At 41.5% G+C, this 23,978-nt stretch overlaps 1 protein-coding gene across 19 annotated transcripts in view; it reads right to left on the bottom strand.

The window, feature by feature from the left end:
* LOC140615193 (uncharacterized) overlaps window positions 1-23,978 on the bottom strand; it is a 143,588-nt gene that overhangs the window by 21,141 nt on the left and 98,469 nt on the right. For 3 of the 19 annotated variants that reach the window (XM_072795080.1, XM_072795081.1, XM_072795079.1), the window contains exons 1-4: window positions 14,178-17,867; window positions 11,760-11,865; window positions 5,468-5,561; window positions 3,421-3,515 (exon numbers count right to left, since the gene is read on the bottom strand). The gene's annotated coding sequence lies outside the window, so the exon portion shown is untranslated. The other 16 variants (XR_012015959.1, XR_012015960.1, XR_012015963.1 and 13 more) reach the window with 14 other exon arrangements.

Here is a 23,978-nt window from a genome sequence, read left to right as displayed (position 1 = left end):
GGCTCAAACAATAGAAATGTATGTTCTCGTAGGGCTAATCACTGGAAGTCCAAGATGAGGGTGCCAGCATGGTCTAGTTCTGGTGAGAGCTCTCTTCCTGATTTGTAAATGGCTGCCTTCTTGCTGTGTGCTCACATGGCAAGGAGAGAGAGAAGAGTGAGAGACAGAGGGAGAAACGGAGAGCAAGCTCTTCTCTGGGATTAATGTTAATTAACTGAAGGTTAATATTAATCATATGGCAGAGCCTGGTTATTTCATTGAGTCTTTTATACAAAATAACTAATGTAATGCATAGTTATAACGTGGTTCAGTTAGTGGCAGATCTTACTCAATATATTAGATATCCTGTGTGTCTTCAGATGTCTAATATACATTTCACATAATCTCATTTAATTCCAAATAACTCTGCTCTTTTCCATTTTCCTTCCTATTTGCCTCTAGTGGGTCTTTGCTTTTAGCACCTGAGGGCTACCAGGATACAGAATTCAGAACTTGGCCCTTCCTCATCTGGCTCCAACCTAGCCTGTCCAGGGGAATGCTCTGCCATCTGTCCATGGTGAACCCATGTTGTAAGCAGAGGACTACTTACCAGTTCCCAGAGTGCCCGTTCTGTCATACTTCCCTGGGATTGTTCATACTGTCCCTTCATTTCATGCTCATTGTCACCTCCTCTTTGAAGCCCTGAGCTCAGATCACTAGCAGAATGAATCACTTCCTTCTTTATGTCCCTACTGTCCCCTTGGTTCCTAAGATTACTATAGCCAGGAGCTCCTGGTTGGTAGTTCAGAACCCAGAATCTGGAGGCTGAAGCCTGGAGGAATAGGCGCTATGCAGTGCAAAGTGAGGGTCTAGAGCCCAAGACACCTAAGTCCCAGTCTAAGCTCTGCCACTTCCTAGCTGTGAATTTAGAAAGGCAGATTCATCTTTGAGCCTTAGTTTTCCCTCTAGTGAAAAGGGGGACAGCAAGCGAAAACCATGTCTTAGAGTCATTTTAAGAATTAAATTAGATAATCCATATCAAGTGCTGGCTGTAGGAGGTTTTTATCAAAAGCTGGTCTCATTTCTCTTTCCTTGTCTCCGATAGCTGATCTCGGGCTGGTGAGGCCCAGAAGTCAATGTCAGCCTAGTGCAGGGGTAAAAGGCCAGATAGTAAATATTTTAAGTTTTGTGGGCCATATTTGGTCTCTCTTATGCATTCTTTTTGTTTTATGTATTTTTTAAAAATAAAACTCTTTTAAAATGTAAAAAACATTCGATAGTTGAAAAACTGGGCCTAGGTTTGACCCACTGTGGGTGGTGCCATTTGGCAGTCCTCCCTCTAGGACACTGTTTGAGAAGCCACAGAAACTTGCTTGGCCTTAGCTTGACACTGCCCCTTACTATTTCCTTCCTTCTTTTGTTTTTTTTCCTTTTAATTTCCTTTCATTTTATCCACGGCCTTTCAGTGTAGGAAATAAGAATCCAAGTGTGTGCAATCAGACAGACCTGGGTACAAATCCCAGCCACACTGTCAACTGGGTTAGCAACTGTTGAGCCAGTTAATTTAGTGTCTCTGAGACTGAGTTCCAGTACCTTTAACATGACCCTGTGAAAACCTCCTGCTAGGGCTGCTGAGAAGGTTAAGAGAGAGGATGGCCATGCTCTAGATTGCTGGAGTCCCCCCTAAAGGCTCCCAATGGTTGAATTCTCAGGAAATTTGCAAGCTAGCTCCTTAACCACTGGTAGCTTAAGTCAGCTCCCTGAATGCACTGATTCTACACAAACCCGCAAACACTACTGATCATGCTTCCCCACCCCCCTGGTCATTGTGAAGCTTGCCAGCACACCACTGCACTATTGGTGTCTTTATTCCTTCACTCCTGTTGCATCCTTGACTTTCCCTGTTCCCAGGTGCACACTGCAAGGAATTAAGGATGCACCAGGCAGAATCCTGAGAGAGGAAAACACACTCTCCCAGGAAAATCTCAACACTAATGTCTTCACAATGCGCACATCCACTGAGCCACTGTTGTGTTTTCAGGCTCCGCACTGGGTACACTCAATGAATAGCAGTTATGTTGAAAAGTACTTGGTTTTCATGAGGGAAATCGAAGCTCTCTTGTATGTGCTGATGAAGGAGAGTGGATTGCTCTGTGATTTACCAAAATGCTGGGAGCCCAGGAGGCCTCCAGCCAGATGAAAGCAGGTAGAGTTTCTGAAGATGCCATGTAAAACTGACAGCTTCTGTTAATAAACCCAAGAGGAAGGAAGAATTGAGGAGAGGGAAATGCTTAGCAAAGCCAAATGGACTTTCAGACTGGGAACATCCTGGGAGATTTTCTTCTTCCTACTGGCAGGGCATTGAAGTTCTAATTATCTTCGTGTATGTGTGTATAATAAGATATTTTTTTTTGACTTATCATCTTTGGGGTTCATTATTTGATCTGGAAGATGAAGGTACAAGATTTAAATTGTTTTTAGGAAATCCTTTGTTTTATTTGATTTGTTTTCATTCATTTTAACTATCGACTCCCCTATCACCGAGGACTTGTGTTTGCCTTCTAGCTGCCAGAGACCAGAGAGGAGAGTGCTTTCAAGCAGATAAAACTTTATTTCACTGTCAAGTAAGAAGATGACAGTCTAAAGATATCTCAGGCTAGTTAGGCAGTCTAGGACTGGGGTGACAGCTCTTTCTATTTTTGTTTTCATTTAACCATAACTCAGGGCATTCATCCTCAAAATTCTTGCACTGCTAAGATGATCACCAAAGCTTATTTGCCACATTCACATTACTGGTAGCAAGGAGGAAAAAGGAAAGAACTTTATCAGCACTTTTTTTGAGATTTCCTAGAATTCTCTCCCAAACTTGGTCTCATTGACCATCCCCAGCTGTGAGGGAGGCTGGGAAATGCCACCCTGAAACTGAGCTCATTGCCACCCAAAATATAAAGTCTGGGATTACTCACTAACCAAGGGGTAAAACGGATTATTGGGTGGATAAACAGTAGTGTCTGTAAATGCTTCCGTTGTTCAAATTTCTCTGTGGGGGGAGGACGTGTGTGGGAGGGGTGTGTGTGTGGGTGTGGGTGTGTGTGAGGGGTATGTGTTTGAAGTGAGAGCATGTTTCAAAATAAGAAAGGGATTAGGACATTCCCTAACTCAGAGAATGTGGAGTCTAGTCAACAAAACTCATACCCAAATACACACACACACACACACACACACATACACGTGCACACTCTTATGTGCAGCAAGCTCATAAGAGGTGAACTAAATGAATTTAAGAAGTAAAAACAAAGAGCCATGGAAACACAATGTATGTTAATTCATGGTGCCAGTGCTCCAGAGCATACCATGTCTAAGCTCCGTGCTTGGTTTCTCCTGGTTTGGTTGAGAATTTGTGTGAGCATTATTTGCGTGCATGTTTGTGATTGTGCTCACCCTTTTGGTAAAGATGGAAGTGGACGGAAAGTAAAATTAGAAACTCTTTCCCAGTTTCTTTCTGTTCTTTTCCTCCATGCTCTAGTTATGTGGAACTAAGGAAAAAAAAAAACACACACATTTCAATGCCATTATATCTGTATATATGTAAGCATTATTACTCCTGTGTCTTTCTTTAAACAAAAAGATTTGAGAACCACACACAGAGAGACATAAAAACGAGTTTTAAAAATTAGGAAATAAGAGTGAAACTATCCAAAAAGAAAACAAAGGCAACATAAAGTGATTAAAAGCCTGGATTGCGGGCAGCCAGGGTGGCTCAGCGGTTTAGCGCCACCTTCAGCCCAGGGTGCGATCCTGGATACCTGGGATCGAGTCCCACATCGGGCTCCCTGCATGGAGCCTGCCTGTGTCTCTGCCTCTCTCTCTCTCTGTGTCTCTCATGAATAAATAAATACAATCTTTTTTTTTTTTAAGAGCCTGGATTGCAAGGCTAATTAAGTTCAACCCTGCTCCTTTCCTTACTAGCTGCACATTTTAGGCAAGTGATTTGAGGTTTCTATGCTTTCTTTACCTACCTGTGGAATGGGAATTATAATACCTACCTCAGCTAGATTAGATGAATGTGTGTGTCTAAGACTTAGAACAGTACCTGGCATATCATAAAAGACAGATGTGTATGTTTTGTTATTATTACCATAGTAGGAAAATAAGTTGAAGTCAAGACAGAGACAGTATTCAGAAAAATATACCATGAAGACTTGTTATAACATCTTCATTGTTGTCAGAGTGCTGGTACTAAGTGCCACTTTTTCATTTGTCTTTCTACATGTCTGTAAGATCAGAATAGTATTGCCTACCTTGTATGGTGTTCATGAAAATCAAATGATCCAGCATTGATTTCAGTGCACAGTGTCTGACACACAGTAGGTGCTCATTACACATTTCCTCCCTCCCTTTCCCCCTTCACCTCCTCTCTTGGTTCAGGACCCATCTAGTCTTTCACCATGAGGCTCATGAATCCCTGACTCCATCTCGCACATAGATCAGGAGTAGCCCTCATTTGGTTTATCTTATTTACACACCAAGCCTGACACCCCTGGCACCTAAGAGGAGCCTGACGGGAGTTGATTAGATGCATGGTCAATAAATGCAAAATAAACGTAAGTTGCATGAACAATGTATCAAGTTAAGGGCAGGAGTGGAAAGGAGGATACTGCACGGTGATATGCAGAACTCTGTCTGGGACTATGAGAACCTTTCCCAGAAGCCTCAGCCTGTTCAGAAATGCTATTTACTGCCAGATATCACAGTTCTAATAATCAAAACAGTCAGCCATTGGGGGTTTACCCTCCCCCCGGCATAATACACTCCTCTCATTTAGTCATCCCAATAGCTGTATGAAGTAGGCAATATTATCAGCATTTTGTAATCAACAAAACTCAGAGTGACTGAGTCACCTGCCCAAGTTCACAGCTAGTTAAATGCTAGAATGAGGATTTGAACCCAGGATAGGATTTCTTTCACCAGCTAGTGCCTCAATGCTATCACTGATGGGTCTTCTTTGAATCGACAGAATGTGCATGGGGGCCTTGTTAGCTTGATGTGATTTCAGAAGAAGGAAGTGGAGAGTGAGTGTTTCAGGGCCCAGGATACCCTTGAGTGAGGCAGATCTAGATGGCTGCTAGGAAATAAGCTGAGAGCCCCGAGCCCAAGGAGAGTGTAAGAAGCTACTAGGCAAGGCAGTGGTGTGGGAACGGGAGGCATAGGCATTCATTATTGCCGTAATTCCACAAATATTATCCACAAATATCCCAGATGCTGGGAACAGTAGTGATCAGGAGGGGAAGACATGGTCTCTACCCTCATGGAGCTTACATTCAAGTGCTTGGAGTCACGCATTATTTATAGAATCCTACAAACAACTGTGGATCACAGCTGTGATTACTGAGTACTTCAAAGGGGGAAGAATATAGTATCATGACATTCACATTGTGAAGAACTTTGGATTCTGGGCTCTACAGCTTAGCAATTCAACAACTCCTACCTCATTTTCAAAGGTTTCCAAAGCAAGAAAATATCATTTACTGGGACTCTTTGGTGATTCAAAAACCTCTAAGAGACGAAACCAGTCACTATGTCTAAAAAGAAAGGAAAAGCACTTTATATATTTGGTTACAGACTGGGTAAGCTCTTCTCATGGATGTAGGCTCAGGGTGAGCTCACATGGAAAAACCCAGGGATCGTGATAGGAGAAATACTCAAGAAAACAATGTTGGGGACAACTGTGCCCCCACAGGCAGCTGGGCATATACCCAAGTAATAGGATCCTCTCTTACATGCTTCTGGAGGCAAGCGGAAGAGATGCATTGGCCAGAAATCACACAAATTTGCCTGACCTTGCCTGTTCTGGGGAGATTGTCTGCCTCCAAAACACCTGCACACAAATTATTTCAGGCTGTTGGCTGGCTGAAAATACAGTTCTGGAGATAAGGTGTCTCCAGTCCCATGATTTAAAATCCTATCAAAAAAGAGGCCCAGGGAAATTGCATTAAACAGCATAAATGGTTTAGGAACTAGGTCATCTGTGGTTGAGCTATTTACAAAGCACAGGAAGTGCAAGCCTTTCAGGGCATCTGTAACCTGCTGGGCCCCCATCCCCTGACATCTCCACCTATCCATGGATCTGACTCTCACCCCATCCACTGGGTCCTCGGCCACTCATGCTCTGTCAATGGAAAATGCCCCTGCATCTTCACCTTCTCTAAATTTTCCCTTTGCACTATGGCCATGTTGTACAACACAGAAAGGTACTGTTCACACTCTCTCCTCTGTGAATGGTGCCTCTGAAGTTGGACAGTGCCAGCAGCTATGCATCCATCTGGGGCTTTCTTGAATCCTGGCTCTCGTAAGCATAGGCTATTGTTCTCTCTCACACACGGAATCCTTTCTTCCCATTGTTACTTTCCTCCCACCTTCAAAATCCCCAGGTCCTGTGAGCACCCCACTGCTCCTCCTTGTTACTCATAACCATCTTTGTGATGACTTTACAGCAGACTGTCTCTTGTTTTGCTACGAATCCCACCATATTTTTGCAACTTCGTTATCCACCATAGTAGTCCATCCATCACAGTGGTCAACCAGTCCCTCAGCTTTCTCACTTCAATAATCTCTTCCTTCATCCACCTCATTTATCCAAACCCATAATTGTGACCTTAACCTTGTGAGGTTCTTGGATATCTCAGTTTCAAGTGCCTTGTTTTCTAATTACCAGCTCTTGTATTTATAGTTCACTTCCTCTAAATACTCCAAAAATTATTTAACTCCATCAAGATGACCAATCCACAGGTGCTGTAATCAGTCAACCTAGTGACATCCTTCCTCCCTCCGTAACTAATGAAAAGTTCATGGTCTATTATTATAATCATTCCCTTGTAAACACTCTTCAATCAGCCAGCCCTCCTTCCTTCTGTAGCAATAACCAGCCTAAGTCCCAACCTGATTAAACCATATTGTCACTTACTCTGAGTGTTTCTAGATTTTTCAAAAACACATACTGTATGATCACAAATCTCAAATAGGCACTGAAGTAGACAATCTGCTGTTTTTCATTCTTCAAAACTGTTCCTCATTTTTTCTTCTCTCCTCAAATTTCATGCACCTGTGGTCTTCCACCCTTGACCTTGTCTTATATTTCACCAAGAAAAGAGAAGCAGACACTAAACAAAGAACTCCCTTTTCTTCCTATACCTCAATTTCCAAACTGCTTGCCCTGGGGATTCTGTTTTTCCTCATGTTAGTTTGGATAAAGGCTCCCTGCTCCTGGCAAAGGTGATAGCTCTGCTTTTGCCCTGGATCTCAACCTTCTCACCTTCCCTACAATCTGCTCCTGTAATTATCCCTTCTCTCCTCTGCACTATGGGTCTGTCTCTCTCTCTACCAATTCATCTCAATCAGCACACAAGCATGCTCCAGCATCTCTCTCGTAAATTAAAAAAAAAGCTCAGTCCTGTGTTTCTTCATGCCTCAACCCCCTGCTTCCTTGCATAGCAAACTTCTTTTTTTTTTAAATTTTTTTTAAAGATTTATTTATTCATGATAGACATAGAGAGAGAGAGAGAGGCAGAGACACAGGAGGAGGGGTAAGCAGGCCCATGCCGGGAGCCTGACGTGGGACTCGATCCCGGGACTCCAGGATCGCGCCCTGGGCCAAAGGCAGACGCAAAACCGCTGAGCCACCCAGGAATCCCCATAGCAAACTTCTTGAGAGAGTTGATTATAGTCACTGCTTCTATGCCTCTCTTTACATTGTCTCCTCCTTTCCACTGCACTAGGGTTTCCATCTATGACTCCATGCTTTTGAACCCTAAGATAACTTGCCTATTATCTTACCTCTCCAAATCAGAATATTTGACCTATTGGCCACTATCTTCTCCTCGAAACATCTTTTCTTGGCTACTGTGACTCTATCCTTACAAAAGAGCACCATGGTAGCTCCAGCTAATAATCTGTGTGCTATCCTTGATTCTTTAAATTTCCTCACTCCCTATCTCAAGATCATCAGCAAATCCTTTTTACTCTACCTTCAAAGCACACCTTGACTCCATCCATGACCATAAGCTCCCTATGTCTCTCCCTGGGAAGCTTGGGAGGAATTTCTCTGCCTCTGCTTTTCCTCCTTTCCATTCTGCACACAGTAGTCAGAACAATATTTTGTAGTAAAAGGTCGTATCATATGTTTCCTTGCTTAAAGCTCTTCAGTGACTTTCCATTACACAAGAAACTAACACCAAGCTGTTCACTCTGGCTTCCAAAGTCCTGGAGGATTGGACCTGCCTATATCTCTGACTTCATTTTATTCCTTCCTTTACACTCATTCACTAATCTTATACTGCTTGACCTTTCAGTTCCTTTGAAAGACCAAGTTTGATCCTGCCTCAGGACCTTTGCACTAGTTAGTTCCTCTGCCTGGACTGTGTCTCCCCTCTACAGTCTCCTATTTGCATGACTACTCCCATTTATTTTTCATGGCTTGAATGCCAATTTGGTAGAAAAGCCTCCCCTAACCACTCAAATCAGAGGCTGCATTATGCCTCTACTTCTTTAAGTAGCACTCACTGCTCTGATATTTTCCTTGTAATTTTATTTGTCTCTGTATTGTCTGTCTCCTCCTACTAGAAAGTAAAGCATTAGGAGTGCAGGGGCTTCTTTTGAACTGTGCCTAGCACTTAATGTGCCCTATCACTAGGTGTACACCAACTGAATGAGCATGGTGACTATATTGTACTGTGATTAGATATTGTGTGAAGAGAATATTAAAAGTGACCCTTTTTAGAAGCTTAACTTTTATCTCAAACTTACCTCTAATATCCTATAGTCTTCTTAACCACTATTACAGGTTTCCTAAAAGCAAAGACCCTGATTTTTATTTCTTATTTCACATGACACCTACCATGCTATTAAGCTTACAAGTGGTACTCAGCATATAATGTGTTGATTATGCAGCCTGAAATAATTACTGAACAATGCAAGGTAATGCTGTTACACTTGACCTATTTGGAACTATATACCTGGCAATTATCTTTAGTAGTTACATAGCCAGGATCAGAGTTGCTACCAAGAAGTAGACAAACAGCCCAGAAAACTCAAAAGAGATGTCACAAATTCCATGTTCTAAAACACATGCAAGTTACAAAGATCAAAACTCTTTACACAGAACCCTCTGCTAATTCCTTTATGGAAAGTCTAAGGAGTATACTTGGTCTCTAGGTCTGCCTGACACTATCCCTTCATTAATTCAGCAAGTACATTTTTAGTAGTTTTTATTTACTAAGGACTTGTGTTAGGCACTAAGTAGAATCCAATAATGAAGAGAATAGCAGTCTATGTCCTCATAAAAGATGTAATCTGGGGGGGGGAGGCAGACTTAAATATTTTAAAACATGTAAACCAATATGTAATTACAAAGTAATATAAATGCCATAACAGAAAAAAACGATAGAAATTGTACTGATATTTTTTATTACAGGCTTTTCATCATAAAAAATATATGCTTATTATAAGATGTTAAAAACCAAAAAGATACACAAAGTTTATAATCTGTACAGCTCCTGTCTTCCAAGGTAGAATTCTGAACCCAGGACAAAAACTACAAAAAGTGACAGCTGGCATCCTCAAGGTAGGGAGGGTTTTTAAAAACCAAATATAGAAAGTAAAACAAAACAGGCAAAAGAGAACACTTTGGTCTCAAGTTACTTTTAGGAAATAGTCTAGTAATACCAAGTGGTTCCAAAGGCAGTGCTGTACTGGAGACCAGTACTCTAAGGTCTCCAAGGATGATCCTGAGCCATCCCAAGGAGTAAAATATAATCTAGATTCTGTTTGAAAAAGAAATAGTAATATACGTTAGAAAAGTATACATCTAAAAGTTTTAAAAGTTTATGAATTGTGTTTTGTGTGTTCTTTTTAATAAATCTGTAACTATTCAAAGGTTGTAAAGAAATTCTCCTAGAAACTTTATGGTTGTCTTTTAAATTTAGACCCACAATCCATCTCACATTATTTTTGTGAATAGAAGGTGGTGGTGGTGAAGCTTTTCATTCCATATAGATACCCAGTTGTTGTAGGAGTATTTTCTCTAAAAAGGTCTTCCTTTCCCCCCAGTGAATTGTCTTGGCATCCTTGCCACTCCTGTTTAACTGAAATACTAAAAGAGTGGACATTGAGTTTCCTCTGCATTGGCGTGGTTTTTTGACCAATAGACTTCACTGTAGAATATTGAGTATTAAATCCACTTATAATTGGTGATTGTCCTAAATGTTTAATCTGTAGGTCTTAATTCTGGAGTCTTCGAATTTCTTTAGAGAAAGACCCATCCTTTTGCCTGACAGACTAAGAGGCAGGTTTCAGCATTCTAGTAGCTAGGTGGGAGAAGGAATATTGGGAGTTTTCACTGTTTAATATGATCTCTTGAGGCACCTGATTGTCTCAGTTAATTAAGCATCTGTTTTTAGCTCAGATCATGATCCCCGAGTCCTGGGATCAACTGCTCATCAGGCTCCCTGCTCAGTGAGGAGCCTGCTTCTCCCTCTGCCTCTGTCCCTCCCCCTACTTGTGCGCTTGTGCTCTCTCTCCCTCTCTCTCTCTGTCTAAATAAATAAATAAAATATTTTTAAAGATATGATCTCTCTTTTCAGTTTTCAGTATCTCTTCTTTGGTTTAATTTTACCAATGAATAAATTTTCTTGAGGTGGGAGAGGTAATCAACATCCAAATATGAGGTGGCAAATACTGTTCTAACTATTCTTTGACAGATTTCTAACCTGTTTTTATTTTTTTTAATTTGTTTTAAGATTTTATTTATTTATTAATGAGAGACACAAACAGACACAGAGAGGCAGAGACACAGGCTCTACACAGGGAGTCCAATGTGGGACTTGATGCCAGGACCCCAGGATCACACCCTGGGCCAAAGGCAGATGTTCAACCGCTGAGCCACTCACGTGTTCCTCTAACCTGTTTTTAGTCCACATTGTTATCCACACTGAACTCTTCAGCCTTTCCAGAGATCTTAAGGACCACATGCTTGCTTATGTTTAATGTTTCTCTTTGCAGTCATGGCTTTCTCCACTCTGCAAACTTCTTACCATTTTTAGGTATTACGTAGTTATATTACACAATTCTCCTTATTTCACTGAAGATAAAGTTTTCATTATTATTTTTTATTGTCTTTGTTATTTTGGTATGTTGTCTGGGAGGAAAGTAGAAGATAGCTTTTAGTCAGCACTTACAAGCAAAAATCATAATTGACAAAATTAATGGGCTTGAAGGGTGATGCACAGGAAGATCCAGCTATGATTCAGGTGTGCTATAGAAGCTCAGCAAAGTCACTGGGACTAGTCAGAGTGAATGTTACCATGAAGACTCCGGGATATGAAATCTCTTTGGTAACTTATAAAAAAGAGGATTTTCATCAAGAAAGGTCAGAGACTTGGGTGGCCAGAGAATCCATCTGGACAAGCCATGAAAAGTGATCAAAAGAGAAATAAAAAATGACAACTACTAACAAAAAGGAGTAAATATCATATCTGTTTCCCCAGCCCACATTCTCTTCCATGCCCAGAAGCTATTATTCCTCTGCCATATAGGTAGAAGCTAAGAAGCAGGCTGCAAGTTCAGCTAATGCCTTTACAAGATGCAAATTGGAAAGATCTCAGTTTAGTGCACCTGCGGACCAGATGCAGCATCAGAGAGGAGAGATGGTTCTGTTGAAGACTGGTAGAAAGAGAATGCTGAGAGTCAACTCATAATTTAGATTTTCAGCTTTCTAGAAGACTCACCCTCGAAAGAAGTGTCCTCAACTGCATGCATTTGCTTAAAGCAATTAAAGAAACAATAGTTGCAGGCAGAATCACCAGAGCAATGGTCTCTACTAACAAAGGTCTCCTAGAAATAAATGTTCATTGTATAAAACAAACTGTCCCCATTTACTATTAGATATTAATAAATTTCTTAATGTAATTTGTCATAGGTATATTTGTCTATGTGCCAACTATTCCTAGGAAGGCTTAGTGATGATTAGGTTCTTTTAAGCCTGAAACACTCCCCATTAAGGAGGGCACTTGATGGGATGAGCACTGGGTGTTATACTATATTTTGGCAAATTGAATTTAAATTTTAAAAAAATTTTAAAAAAGACTGAAACATTTCCATTGGTGAAGAGTACTATCCTTAATGGTCAATTTATTAAATATATACAATTTAATACATTAACAATGATCACAAATAATTTAATTCTTTTAAAGTATTTCAACAACAGATGCAAATTCAATGAATGAGTTTTTGAATATTTTAAACCCCATAAGTCCCACAATAAACCATAAAAAAAACACAATTATCACATAATAAATATCCCACTAACATTTAATTCTGTTCTTAAAAAATCTACATAAGGGTTTCATTAATTTCTTCATTATTTCTATCTTTATCTTTCTACCTCTCTAGGTTATGATTCTATTTGGGTACTTTCCTAGCATTTCAGTAATATACTTTCACACCTTCCCAGGGCTGCAGGAATCATCCCAGATACAAGGAAAAAGAAAACAGGCTTACAGGATCTGGCTTGTCTCCTAAGACTCAGGACTTTATTGTTTCTCCCAAAGGGATTCAAACCCAAGCCACACTACTCATCAAAAAAGGCTTCCTTTTTTTTTTTTTTCCTAGTTACATTTAACTTGTTACACCAATGAGACTTTAGGCCTGTGCTTCACCATAGGTTATCTTGGCTTTGTAACTCCCTGCAAAATGATACATTATTTAAACCTTGCTTGGCTGGTGTTATAAAATCCATTGTTCCATCTTTGCAATGCATAGCTCTGATTTGTTAGCATTTTAAAAACATTTATACTCTTTATTAATATTTTATTATAATTTAATAGCATTTAATAGAGGTTTTATCTCTTATGAGAAGTGAAGTCTGCACACTTGTCTTTGCTCCTGAGGACATCTGGTTAATTTATCTTCTTGGAACACAATGTCAAACCTACTCTGTTTGGTTATGGTTTGTGGTTACTGGGTTTATTTATTTGTTCAGTCCTCTTTCTACTTGATTAGTAGGTATGATCACAAATGCTGGTCAGTCCTTCCTTGATGTAGTACTTACCTTTTCTTGGTGTGTTCACAAGTAACCGCTTCTTGTTTTCACAAATAGGAACAACTGTATACCTATACTTTAGGAACAGCCATATACTTAACAGAAGATAGAATATATGTTTTTTATTTTATTCTATTCTATTTACTTGTAAGTCATCACCTTTGTCATATATTCTATTTAGTTTTGTAAATAAGAGATATTCCAGAACCTCCCTGAGTTTTTCTTGCCTCAAGAAAGGGAGTAAACCACTATATTTCATAAGAATAGACATAGTTGTGATACTATATAGACAAAAAATATGGGATGGTTGAAACACTCTCGAAGTTTATTTCTATTATAAATAGAAAAGTGGGGTGAGGCAGTGATTTCGGAGGGAGTCCATCTCTTCCACGTGGTGACTGAACACTCAGGGCTTCCACCCTGGGGCTCTGCCATCCTCTAGGCTTCAGTCCCATTGTCATTGTCCCAACTGACAGAAGGGACAGAGTGTGGAGGAAATGTGCCCACCTCATGCCTTGAGGAGGTGTGTGTCATGTGTGCCATGTCCTGCAATAAGAATGAGTCACGTGGCTCCATCCAACCGCAGGGGAGTCTGGAGAACATAGCGGGGTCATGACCCCAGCTCCAAACCTGCTAAAGGACACACCAGTTACAGTGGGAACTAGCAGTCTCTGCCATCACCACTCTCCAAACTGCCCTGGTTCCTTTTAGCAGAAAACTGTATTTGAGGCTAAAATCTGAGTCCTAACAGGTAGACATAAAAATCGTTGGTAAGAGGCAGGGGAGGAGCTGCTGAGCCCTACTTGACAGTGAAAAGTCCTGAAAATCTGTATTTTTAATGCTGGGCATTCACTCTGACTTTGCCTATTTGAACTAACATGTCACCATTCCTCTATTTCCCACAGTAGAGTTTGATCAATCGCTAAAACATGCCACAACCCTGACATAGAGAAGGGGGACCAGGGTGCCTCATACTATGACAGGACACCCTGCATGGGTCAGGAGTCCATATAACCTATAAAGAAAGATAATAACTGGGATCTAGAGAACTTCTGATGCCACTTGGTAATTGAAAGTGATCTTTACTATGTTTAAAGCTCCTTACCTGGGGGCACCTGGATGACGTAGTCGGTTGAGCCGCCAACTCTTGGTTTTGGTTCAGGTCATGATCTCAAGATCATGGGTTCGAGCCCCACATCAGACTTCATGCTCAGCAGAGGGTCTGCCTGGGACTCTCTCCTCTTCTCTCTGCCCCACCCCCGTCTCTCTCAAATAAATAAATTTTAAAATAAATAAATAGATGATAGATAGATGATAGAGAGATGATAGAGTTTCTTATCTGAGAGTTGAGACTATGAAAGTAGGCTTTCCTCACTAGGGCACTGTAAGGAAGAGGAGTAAATAGGTCTAATACTATAAATATAAAGTTGAAGAACAATGTAGACAGCAATGCCCAAGATGAAATTCTTTTCTGTCTTCTATATCAGGGACTTCTCCCACAAGCCCAGTGTTCAACTCCCTAAATTGGTAAACGCGCAATATAAAAAGCTCTCAAAGGTAGTGAATTTAAAGGCCAAGTTGCCAATTGATAGAACTCACTAGTGTTCTTAAGTAAGAAAAGGCAATATCTGCTTTTATTCCACATACCCAGGCTGGACTACCTGAAAGGGCTATCAGGCATCTCATTTGTTTCATGGTGGTCTGCCTCCTGACCCTGACAATGCAAGTCAGCTCCCAAAAAAGTGTGACTTTCCTCCTTCACAATTTCTCAACTGTCAGAGAATTATGGCTCTGGGCTCTAATCCTCCAGTGCCTTCCCATTTCATTTAGAGTGAAAGCCAACGTCTTTACAACATTGTCTGTGGCCTACTATGTTCCTGGCCCTGTTCATGGCATTTAACCCCAAACATACTATGCCCTTTACGTACCTACATGTCCTTTTTTTATTGTCTGTCTCTCCCTGCTGAAATATAAGCCACATGAAGACAGAGATCTCTGTCCATTTTGTTCACTGGTGTATTTCAATTACCTAGAGCCCCTGGTACAAAGCAGGGGCTCAAAAATTACCTATTGAAAGAATTAGTGTTGGAGTGAGCCTCATGTAAATCCATTCTTAAAATCATACCTCTGTCAGTTAGAATGACTTGGGCTCTAAATGATAGAAAACACAATTCAAAATAGCTTAAAGAGTACAATCTGTTTCCTCATGTGACTGGAAGCCCAGAGTTAGCAAGTGCTCAGGAAAGGCAAAGATGGAATAAGTTGCTGGGGAGGCAGCCAACAATGTCCACCAATGTCTTATGGGCCATAGTGAGCTCATCTTCCCTGCAGGAATGTCCTCTGGTCATTTAAATTAGTGCTGTTAACTTATGACAAAAGAGATAGAGTATCTCTGGCCAAATATGAATTTATTATTAGCTGTAGATTAAAAATGTGAGTATATGGAAAATAGGATGTGTCCTCAGAGGAGAGAGTGGCCAGCAGTGCAAGGGTTAAAAGGAGGTGTGAGTCTAGCTGCCTGAGGAGAGTCTCTGAATCTGGTCCTGAGGAAGCCAGGCCTCCTTGTGGACCTGAGCACTCTCAGAAACGCCCACCTCATTACCTTCTCATTCCTGCTCACCAAATAAGTTCCTGATCTCTGACTCAGCTCCTGGGATACCTCCACACTGCCAGGGGCTGCTGGTGTTCTGGTCACTGGAGAGTTAAACAAATTAGCCATGTGGCTTACTCAGCCATCTCTTGTGAGTTCTGTAATTCTTGTCCTTCTGTAAAAGTCAAATTGTCTGAGCATATTAATCTTTCCAATTTTGGTTGCTGCAAGGAGAGGTAATATTGCATTGTAATGAAGCACAACAGTTTTGCAGTCAAGACAACGATGTCTGGATCCCAGCTCTGCCTGGTATAAGCCATGGATCTTGAAGCAAGTTGCCTAACCTTCTGAGTCTCATGTGAGATGAAGCTAATAATACCCGCTTTGCAGGCTTGCTGTGGGCTTTAAATAAAGTCGCGTATGAAAATGTCTGGCTCAGCTGATGGCGTGGGGTAAGAGGTACTGAATGAATAGTTGCTCTTATGATCAAGGCCAAGAACCAGAACTGTGGTCCATAACGAATTCCCTCTCCTGCTAGGTCCTGGCGGTCAACGAGTCAGTCAACCTTTCCCTGGCAGTATGCCTACTGCATCACACGGCATCTTTTTAACTAACTTCAGCCTCCTAAAGAAATAGTCTGTTTAGGGATAATTAGACCAGTGGAGTGTATTGTTACTGCAATGCCATATTTGTCCTGATGACTAACTGTATAGTACAGCAACAGTTTCCATGCCCGCTTACACACACACACACACACGCGCACACACACACACACATAGTTGGAAGCACAGTACTCCGTTGTCCATGCAGATAATCCAGGCAGTCTCCTTGTGGACAAAGTCCTATTCAACACCAGCATAAGAGATGAGTCCTTAATGGCAAGCAAAGGGGGTTGACTTCATCTTAGGTATTGACTCTGGAAACCTGTTACCTCCATTCTGATTCAGAAAAAGGGCCTAGTTGCCCACAAACCTAGGATGGCTCTTTGAAAAAAGAACAAATCATAATTTCACAGTATCCTACTATTTGATACTGAGTGACAGTTCCTCTGGGACTTTTAGACAAGTTGATAAAGTAGGGGCAGTTCTCCCAAAATAGCCTCCCACTCTCCCCAGCCTTCATTGCTGACAGGCCACAGAAGGAAGAATGGAGACAGAAAGGAATAGAAAGGCCACAAAATTGTCCCCACTCTACTTTTTAAGCTCAGGCTGAAGTTTCTACAACTCTTGTTAGTTTGGGGCTAACAAACCCATTCTTTCTATAATGTGATAACCAACAAATTCTGCCCCAAATCACCTTTGTCAGTTATCAGGGTTGAAAAAAATACAGAAGCATACTCTAAAAAGAGCAGTAATCCTGTTCTTTCTTCTTCTCTCACTTCTCAGGTGTTCTCCACCATCCTCTTCTCTCCTCCTCTAGGCTTTCTCCTCTTATGTCCAATCTCCCACTAAATTGATAGGAGTCTGTTTATCAAAATTACACTTTCCCTCCTGCATCTGAACCTGGGCTTCAGATAACCTCAGAATCTTTTATCGAAAAAATTTCTCATTCTGACTGGATCCCCCAGCTCAGCAGCAGAAAAAGGCCCTTCTAGCTCTGAGAGAGGACCTAGCAGAGAGTGGCTATAAGGACAACTGATGGGGAACAAGAGGCCAGGGTCCCGGGGAGCAGATGACAGCCTGAGTCAGAAGGCCAACTGTAAGACCAGATTCTTTGTTGAGAGGAGCCAAAGTTATAGCCAAAATAGAGTCAGGGGCCCAATCTAAATATTGAAGGAAACCTGAATTGTGAGAATGAGAACATGGTGAGCTGGCACATGTGGAAGGCACAAAGAATCAGGGGTGGCAAATGGACAGATACAGGTCCTCTGTGGGATGCATTCGTCCATTTCAAGGAACCAGGTAATACAGAACCAACTCACCTCTGCCAAACTATGTCTTCAATCCTGATAAGCAAAACTTTATATTTTAATAACATGTGTCTATATCCTCCTCCCCTGGGCTGTTGGAGCCCTGAATGAAGTTTCCCACAGTTTCCTGAAGCTGGGAAAAGGTGGGGTGAGGCAGCTTGGAAATCCCAAAGGCAAACAGGGTCCTGAGAATGGAGTCTGGGCAGGTCTCCAAACCAAGGAGCCCAGAAGCAAATATTAGAAACCTGTGAGCAGAGGCTCAAAGGAGGAGTGAATAGCAGAGTATGGTACTGGGAACTTACTTGAATTACCTGGGTAGGTAGGAGGTGTGGTGTATCCAGGGGCTGTAACAAGTCTGGGAGTTCTAAGTGCACAGCGGTCTGCTGTGCTGAAAAGGCCAAGGGATAGATAATTTTCCCCACTGTCTCCACGATCTGCTTTGGAGATAAGGAACCAAGTTTAGAGTTTATGTAATCTCCAGATCACTGGGGTTGTGAGGAGAAGTTGGACAGCCCTTAACCAGTACCTGCAGTTTGATTACTTCTAATTGATAAGGCAATGTCTGCCCCTGAACTCAAAAGTCTTTGTTTCTGTTTGATTCTATTTGAAAAAAAAAAAATAACCATGAAAACATCAATATTAAATCTGAAGTTTTAGGTATAGTGTCACTCAGGTAGGAAAAGTCACCTTTCCACCTTTCCTTCCTCCCTCCCTTCCTTCCTTCCTTCCTTCCTTCCTTCCTTCCTTCCTTCCTTCCTCCTTCTTCCTTCCTCCCTTCCTTCTTCCTCCCTTCCTTCTTCCTCCCTCCCTTCCTTCCTCCCTTCCTTCCTTCCTTCCTTCCTTCCTTCCTTCCTTCCTTCCTTCCTTCCTCCTTCTTCCTTCCTCCCTTCCTTCCTCCCTCCCTTCCTCCCTCCCTCCCTCCCTTCCTTCCTTCGTTTCTTCCTCCCTTCCTTCCTTCCTTCCTTCCTTCCTTCCTTCCTTCCTTCCTCCCTCCCTCCCTCCCTCCCTCCCTTCCTTCGTTTCTTCCTACGAAGAGCCTGAGCCAGGCACCGGGATATGCCACAAATAAGGCAGGTCAGGAAAGCATCATTGCTTTGAAGATGAGTAGTTTTAAAATGCCTAAAGGGAGCAGGGAGGGTATTATGCCATGGTCAACTACAGGAGCCCAGGCAAGACTGGGGACCAAGGGTAGAAAGGTAAGGAAATAATTGTACAGCCAAAGGGACACCTGGCAATATCGTTCTGGGACACAGGAGCTCTTTAATAAAGCAGATGAGGCAAAGGAGCAATTTAAGTTTGTCCACTCACTTATCTTCTTTTTTGCCTTCATTTCTGCCTTCCTCAAGAGAATGATTTCTTTGTCACTGATTCAAATTTCCAGCTCAGTTTTTATCTTCCTTACACTATCTGATTTATGTTAATTGCTTACGGTAAACCATTGTAGTTCAGAATGTAGCCAGCCGTGGTGGAAAGAGTCCAGCCTGGGAACTGGTTGACCTGGACAAATGTCAGTGAGTGTGGGAATATGGAAATGCAAAGGAGAGTCACCACTTGAGCCTAAGTCCTGCAGGAAAATTGTAGCTCCAGCCCAAGCTCCAGCACTAAACCTGGTGATGCAGCCAGCAGGCACTCCTCGTTCATAGACAGCAATACCAATGACAAAACAGTCGCATCAATTACATGAATTAGCTTACTCTATGGTACCAGGTGTAATCCTAGGTGGGTGATCACACTACACTAATTCCCTTCTTACCTACCTAAGACTCCATCTTTGTATACCATAAGCAGCTGCAAAAAGACAATTGGAATTAGATTAATAGTACTGTTCTAGAATCTAAAGTTCCTGTGTGGGAGTAGAGAAAGGGAAAATTGACCACATTAGGCAACTTAGAGAAGGCTTGGAAGTAGGAAGAGGACTAACTGGCCTAATGGGATCTGGGTTGGACTGGAATCTGCAGTCATTCTTTGGGTACAGCACGCACCTAAGCAGCACAGAAGCTAGGCCACCTAGGCATAGCTGTCAAATTTTCTATGTAGAGTGCCTAACATGTGTAACCCAAATGTCAGCTGGGGTCATCTAGCCACTTTGGACCTAGATAAAAATCAGTTGGAATGGCAATTCTATGTCTTACGGAATTTCAAAGCCTTTTATTAAAATTATTTTTGCCAATTCTTGAGGGATTTGTGTTACCTCCAATGTGCCAGACACTTTATCAACTTACCCCAAAGGGATTTTACATGCTTCATCTGATCCCCTGGTTTTATAGTTGAGAAAATTGAGATTCTCCAAAGTGGAAGGGTGGTTCAACATTTTGTTGCACAGTTTGTTGGTGTCAAAGCCAATACCAGAAACATTATATTTTCTTGTCAGCCTTAATGAAGACACTCAGGCTATGACTTTCAGACAATATATAGGGTAGCTTGGACACTTTAGGGAGAGGGGACTAATCTGGTATGGTGGTGGTGAGCTGAAAGGCATATCCGATCTAGCCCAGACTTGCAAGAAATCTCTAGAAGTTTACCTTGCCCATGATTCACTAGTCTGTGCAGAAGTATGGAGATGTTTGGCTTTTTACATTTTTCTTCTGTCTGGTGTTAATGCTGGTACATCTGGCTTTTGGCTCAAGGGAATACAGCTAATCTTTCCAGAGTAAGCCGTCAATTAAATTACATTCCACCAAAATCCTCCTGTAGTAGATTTGGATGGGCTACTCAAGCCTTCAGCCTTCTCCAGGGTTCCTGCAACAAAATAGCCTTAAGTCCAGTGGCCTCACTTAAATTTGAAACCTCAATGAGGCTTTGCAGGGTCTCAAGAAGCCAGGTTCCCCTCTAGGTGTTTGACTAAGAGAACATGTAGATTGCCAAACAGAACTGATTCTGTGAAATGGCTATTGTTTTTGGCCATCCAGCAAGAGCCAAAGAGGAAGTGCTTGACTTAGACCTGGCCCATCAGACACCTATCATCCCATTGGCTAGAAGAATTGGCTCAATGACTGGCATATGATCCATGCCAGACAAATTCTGAAGCTTTTTATTCAAGTATAGGTATATACTCAACTAAATGAAATACTTAAGTTAGTTGAGTTGGTTCCAGTCAGTTTCACTAAGATTTCTGAAAATATACAGTATTTTCCTAGTCTAAAATACAGAAAATGACCAAAGTTCAGCTGAACTTTAATTCCATTTTGTTTGAGTCATAACTTCTTTTGTGGTCTCCATATATGTTAGGCCTAGCAATGGTAAAGATAAAGCTGTTGAACATTGGAGTTCCTGCCTTGGTAATTGGTGTAGCCTTGGGTAGAGGCCCAGGACCACACAGAAAAAACCCTTTTGCAAATGTGCCCAGAAACAGTTTCTGGGGTTGATGCTACTCTGTAGTGATCTATCCAAGGCCTAATTGCCCCTCTAGTTTCAGAGTGCATTTGTTCCTAGGCACTCTAGTGCACTTGTTCCTGCTCACTTTAGCTATTGACCCTACTTTCAGTGTCCCCACCTGTGGCCTACCTTGCTCTCTGATTTCAGCCTTGCTTCTGCAGGTTCACCACCTCGTTCCTAAAAAAAACACAAAAAACAAAAAACAGAACAAACAAACAAAAAAAAACAGAAGACAAAACTTACTAGCCTTCAAAGCAAATAGAGAACCATACTTAAATTTAAGTGGTAAAATATCCCAGGTTACCTTTATTTGGCTCTGGCACTCTTGCTTATAATTAATAGTAGGATTCAGTATTTTAAAAAATATATGTGTGTATATAATTTATGTTATAAACTCTTTGAGGACAAGACTTGTGTCTTGCTTATTTCTATAATCCTCACAATGCCTAGGCTAATGATAGCATCATTTATTGAATGCCTACTAAGCACTCACTGTACTACATGCCTTTCATACATTAAGACATAATTTTCACAAAACTTTAAAAAGTGAAGATTATTTTACCCCTTTCTCAGGTAGGGAAATTGAGACACTAGAATATTCTTAAAGTCATGCAACTAGTAAATATCAGGACCAGATTTTGAAATCAGGTCTTTCTAACTCTAAGCTTACATTCATAAAATTATGGTATACTGCACAGTATTTAGCACAAAATAGATAAGCAATGAACTCTTGTTAAATTAAATAGAAAATGAGAGCAGTTTTGTGAATAGGTAGCAAATTGCAATCATAAAGCCAGTAGCTTCCAAAATAACATAAATTGGGTTGTAATTATTTCAAGTGTGTTAGGCTTGTTTCTTCAACCGAAGGAAAAATACTAGGACACTGAATCCCTGACTTATATAATCTGGTATGTTCAAAAGAGTGTTGCATACACATAGGTATTCAGGAAATTTTTATTTAATTAAAGGGTTCTGAATGGAGTTGAAACCCCAGTGTTTAATGATACAGTCCCTCTGCAAAGGCGATCCAGGGGTTATGTGCTGGAACACCTTCAGTGATTAAACTCAGTAAAAAGGAGCACAAGTTCTGCTTAACCCACATCATCACTAATGAGGAAGGTGCCAATCGTTAGCAAGTCACGCAATTAATGGAGCTTTCAACACATCCTTGGGCATATTATAAACCTTCTCTGTCACGTGCTTGCCAAGGCCTGTGTTCTAAGCTGGAGGCTATTGTTTTACTTGCTACGTTTGCCATTAATAACATTAAGCATTGCTGACTGAATCAGCTACTGAGAACTTGGGCTCAGGCCTCAACAGGTAGGAAGGCTTTGAACTTGCCATCTGTCTAGCACTATAGACTCCACAATTTTCAGACATTTTGACTTTCTGGCTACAGGGGCTTCATTACTGATTCAAGTGGTAAAGGAGAGGAGCCTGGCAAGGCAGGAGGTGCAAGGAGGAAGGAGAGTGCTGCCAAAGCTGCTGGAATGTTGAGAAGATCCAGCTTCTTGGGAGGAATCAAGCTTATCATCTTGCCACCAACCAATACACTCAAATTCTGAATTCCCAATGCCCTCTTAATGCCATCCTGTGTATTGATTAGACAGCTGTGGGGCAAGAGGTAGGAGCAGTGGGGTAAAGGAAAGGGGAAAATACTTTTAGAATGACTTGAAGTCTGAAGACTTCTACCTGTAAGGATTTAGAATGACCCCATTAATATTAATATTCTATGATGATCCACATCTAAGCTCTCACAACTCCTTGAGGAGGTGTTGTCTAAAGGTAGTGATTAGAAAAGACTAGACTCCTAGCCTTGATCCAGCATAGAAACTACTGTGGCGCAGAAGTAGGTGGGGAAAGGGCCCTAGGAAAAGCCTGTCTCCAATACTGGAATGTCATTCCAGTCCTGCCCTACAGACCCATCACACAAATAATACACTGAGCATAGTTTGTTTCTCACTCAGGATGCCTACTGCCATCAATTGGGGCCTGCCCTATGAGTATCTTAGAAAGAATGAATAAATTGCAATGAATTAGGCAAATGGGCTCATTCTTTTTGAACAGTGAGGAGAAGCATCACTATGCAAAGTGACTTGGTTGAATATATGTGTGTGCATGTGTGTGTTTGTTATGTAGACAGAGTGTATGTTGTATCCCATAGCACTCTCCTCAATCATCTCTCATCTGCTTGTAATTCTCTCCAAATATCTAACAAGTTCCCCAAAATGCATCCTTGCAGAGCAGCTTAAATCCCATAGGAAGACATTCTGCTCTCTCCTGTGAACCCAGCAGCCACTAATCATTGCATGCCTAATCTCTCCAGCAATGTAATCTTGCAGTGTTGTTTAATTTTCCTTTGGAGTCAGCCTCATGTCCCCAGCAGAATTAAACCTTCGTGGAATCAGGAAAAAATCATGTTTCTCTACATCCCACAAGGCTGTGCACAGAGTAAACAGTATAATGTACACAACAGTCTATCCAACAGACCTGGCCCTGCCATTTCCTAGCTACATGACTTTGACTTCATTTATTTTATTTTTTTTAAGATTTTATTTATTTATTTATTTATTTATTTATTTATTTATTTATTTATTTATGAGAGAGAGAGAGAGAAAGAGAGACAGAGACACAGGCAGAGGGAGGAGCAGGCTCCATGCAGGGAGCCTCACGTGGGACTCGATCCAGCAACTCCAGGATCACGCCCAGGGCTGAAGGCGACGCTAAACCGCTGAGCCACCAGGGCTGCCCTGACTTCATTTAATTTTTTTTAAATTTTTATTTATTTATGATAGTCACACACACACAGAGAGAGAGAGAGAGAGAGAGGCAGAGACACAGGCAGAGGGAGAAGCAGGCTCCATGCACCGGGAGCCCGACGTGGGACTCGATCCCGTGGGACTCGATCGCGCCCTGGGCCAAAGGCAGGCGCCAAACCGCTGCGCCACCCAGGGATCCCCCTGACTTCATTTAAATTATGCTTTCCTCCCTCACCTTAAAAATTAGGTATTAATACCTACTTTACAGGAGTC

Source organism: Canis lupus, chromosome 23 (assembly GCF_048164855.1).
Source record: "Canis lupus baileyi chromosome 23, mCanLup2.hap1, whole genome shotgun sequence".
NCBI classification, from domain to species: Eukaryota; Metazoa; Chordata; class Mammalia; order Carnivora; family Canidae; genus Canis; species Canis lupus.
This window is presented reverse-complemented; position numbering and strand designations above follow the sequence as displayed.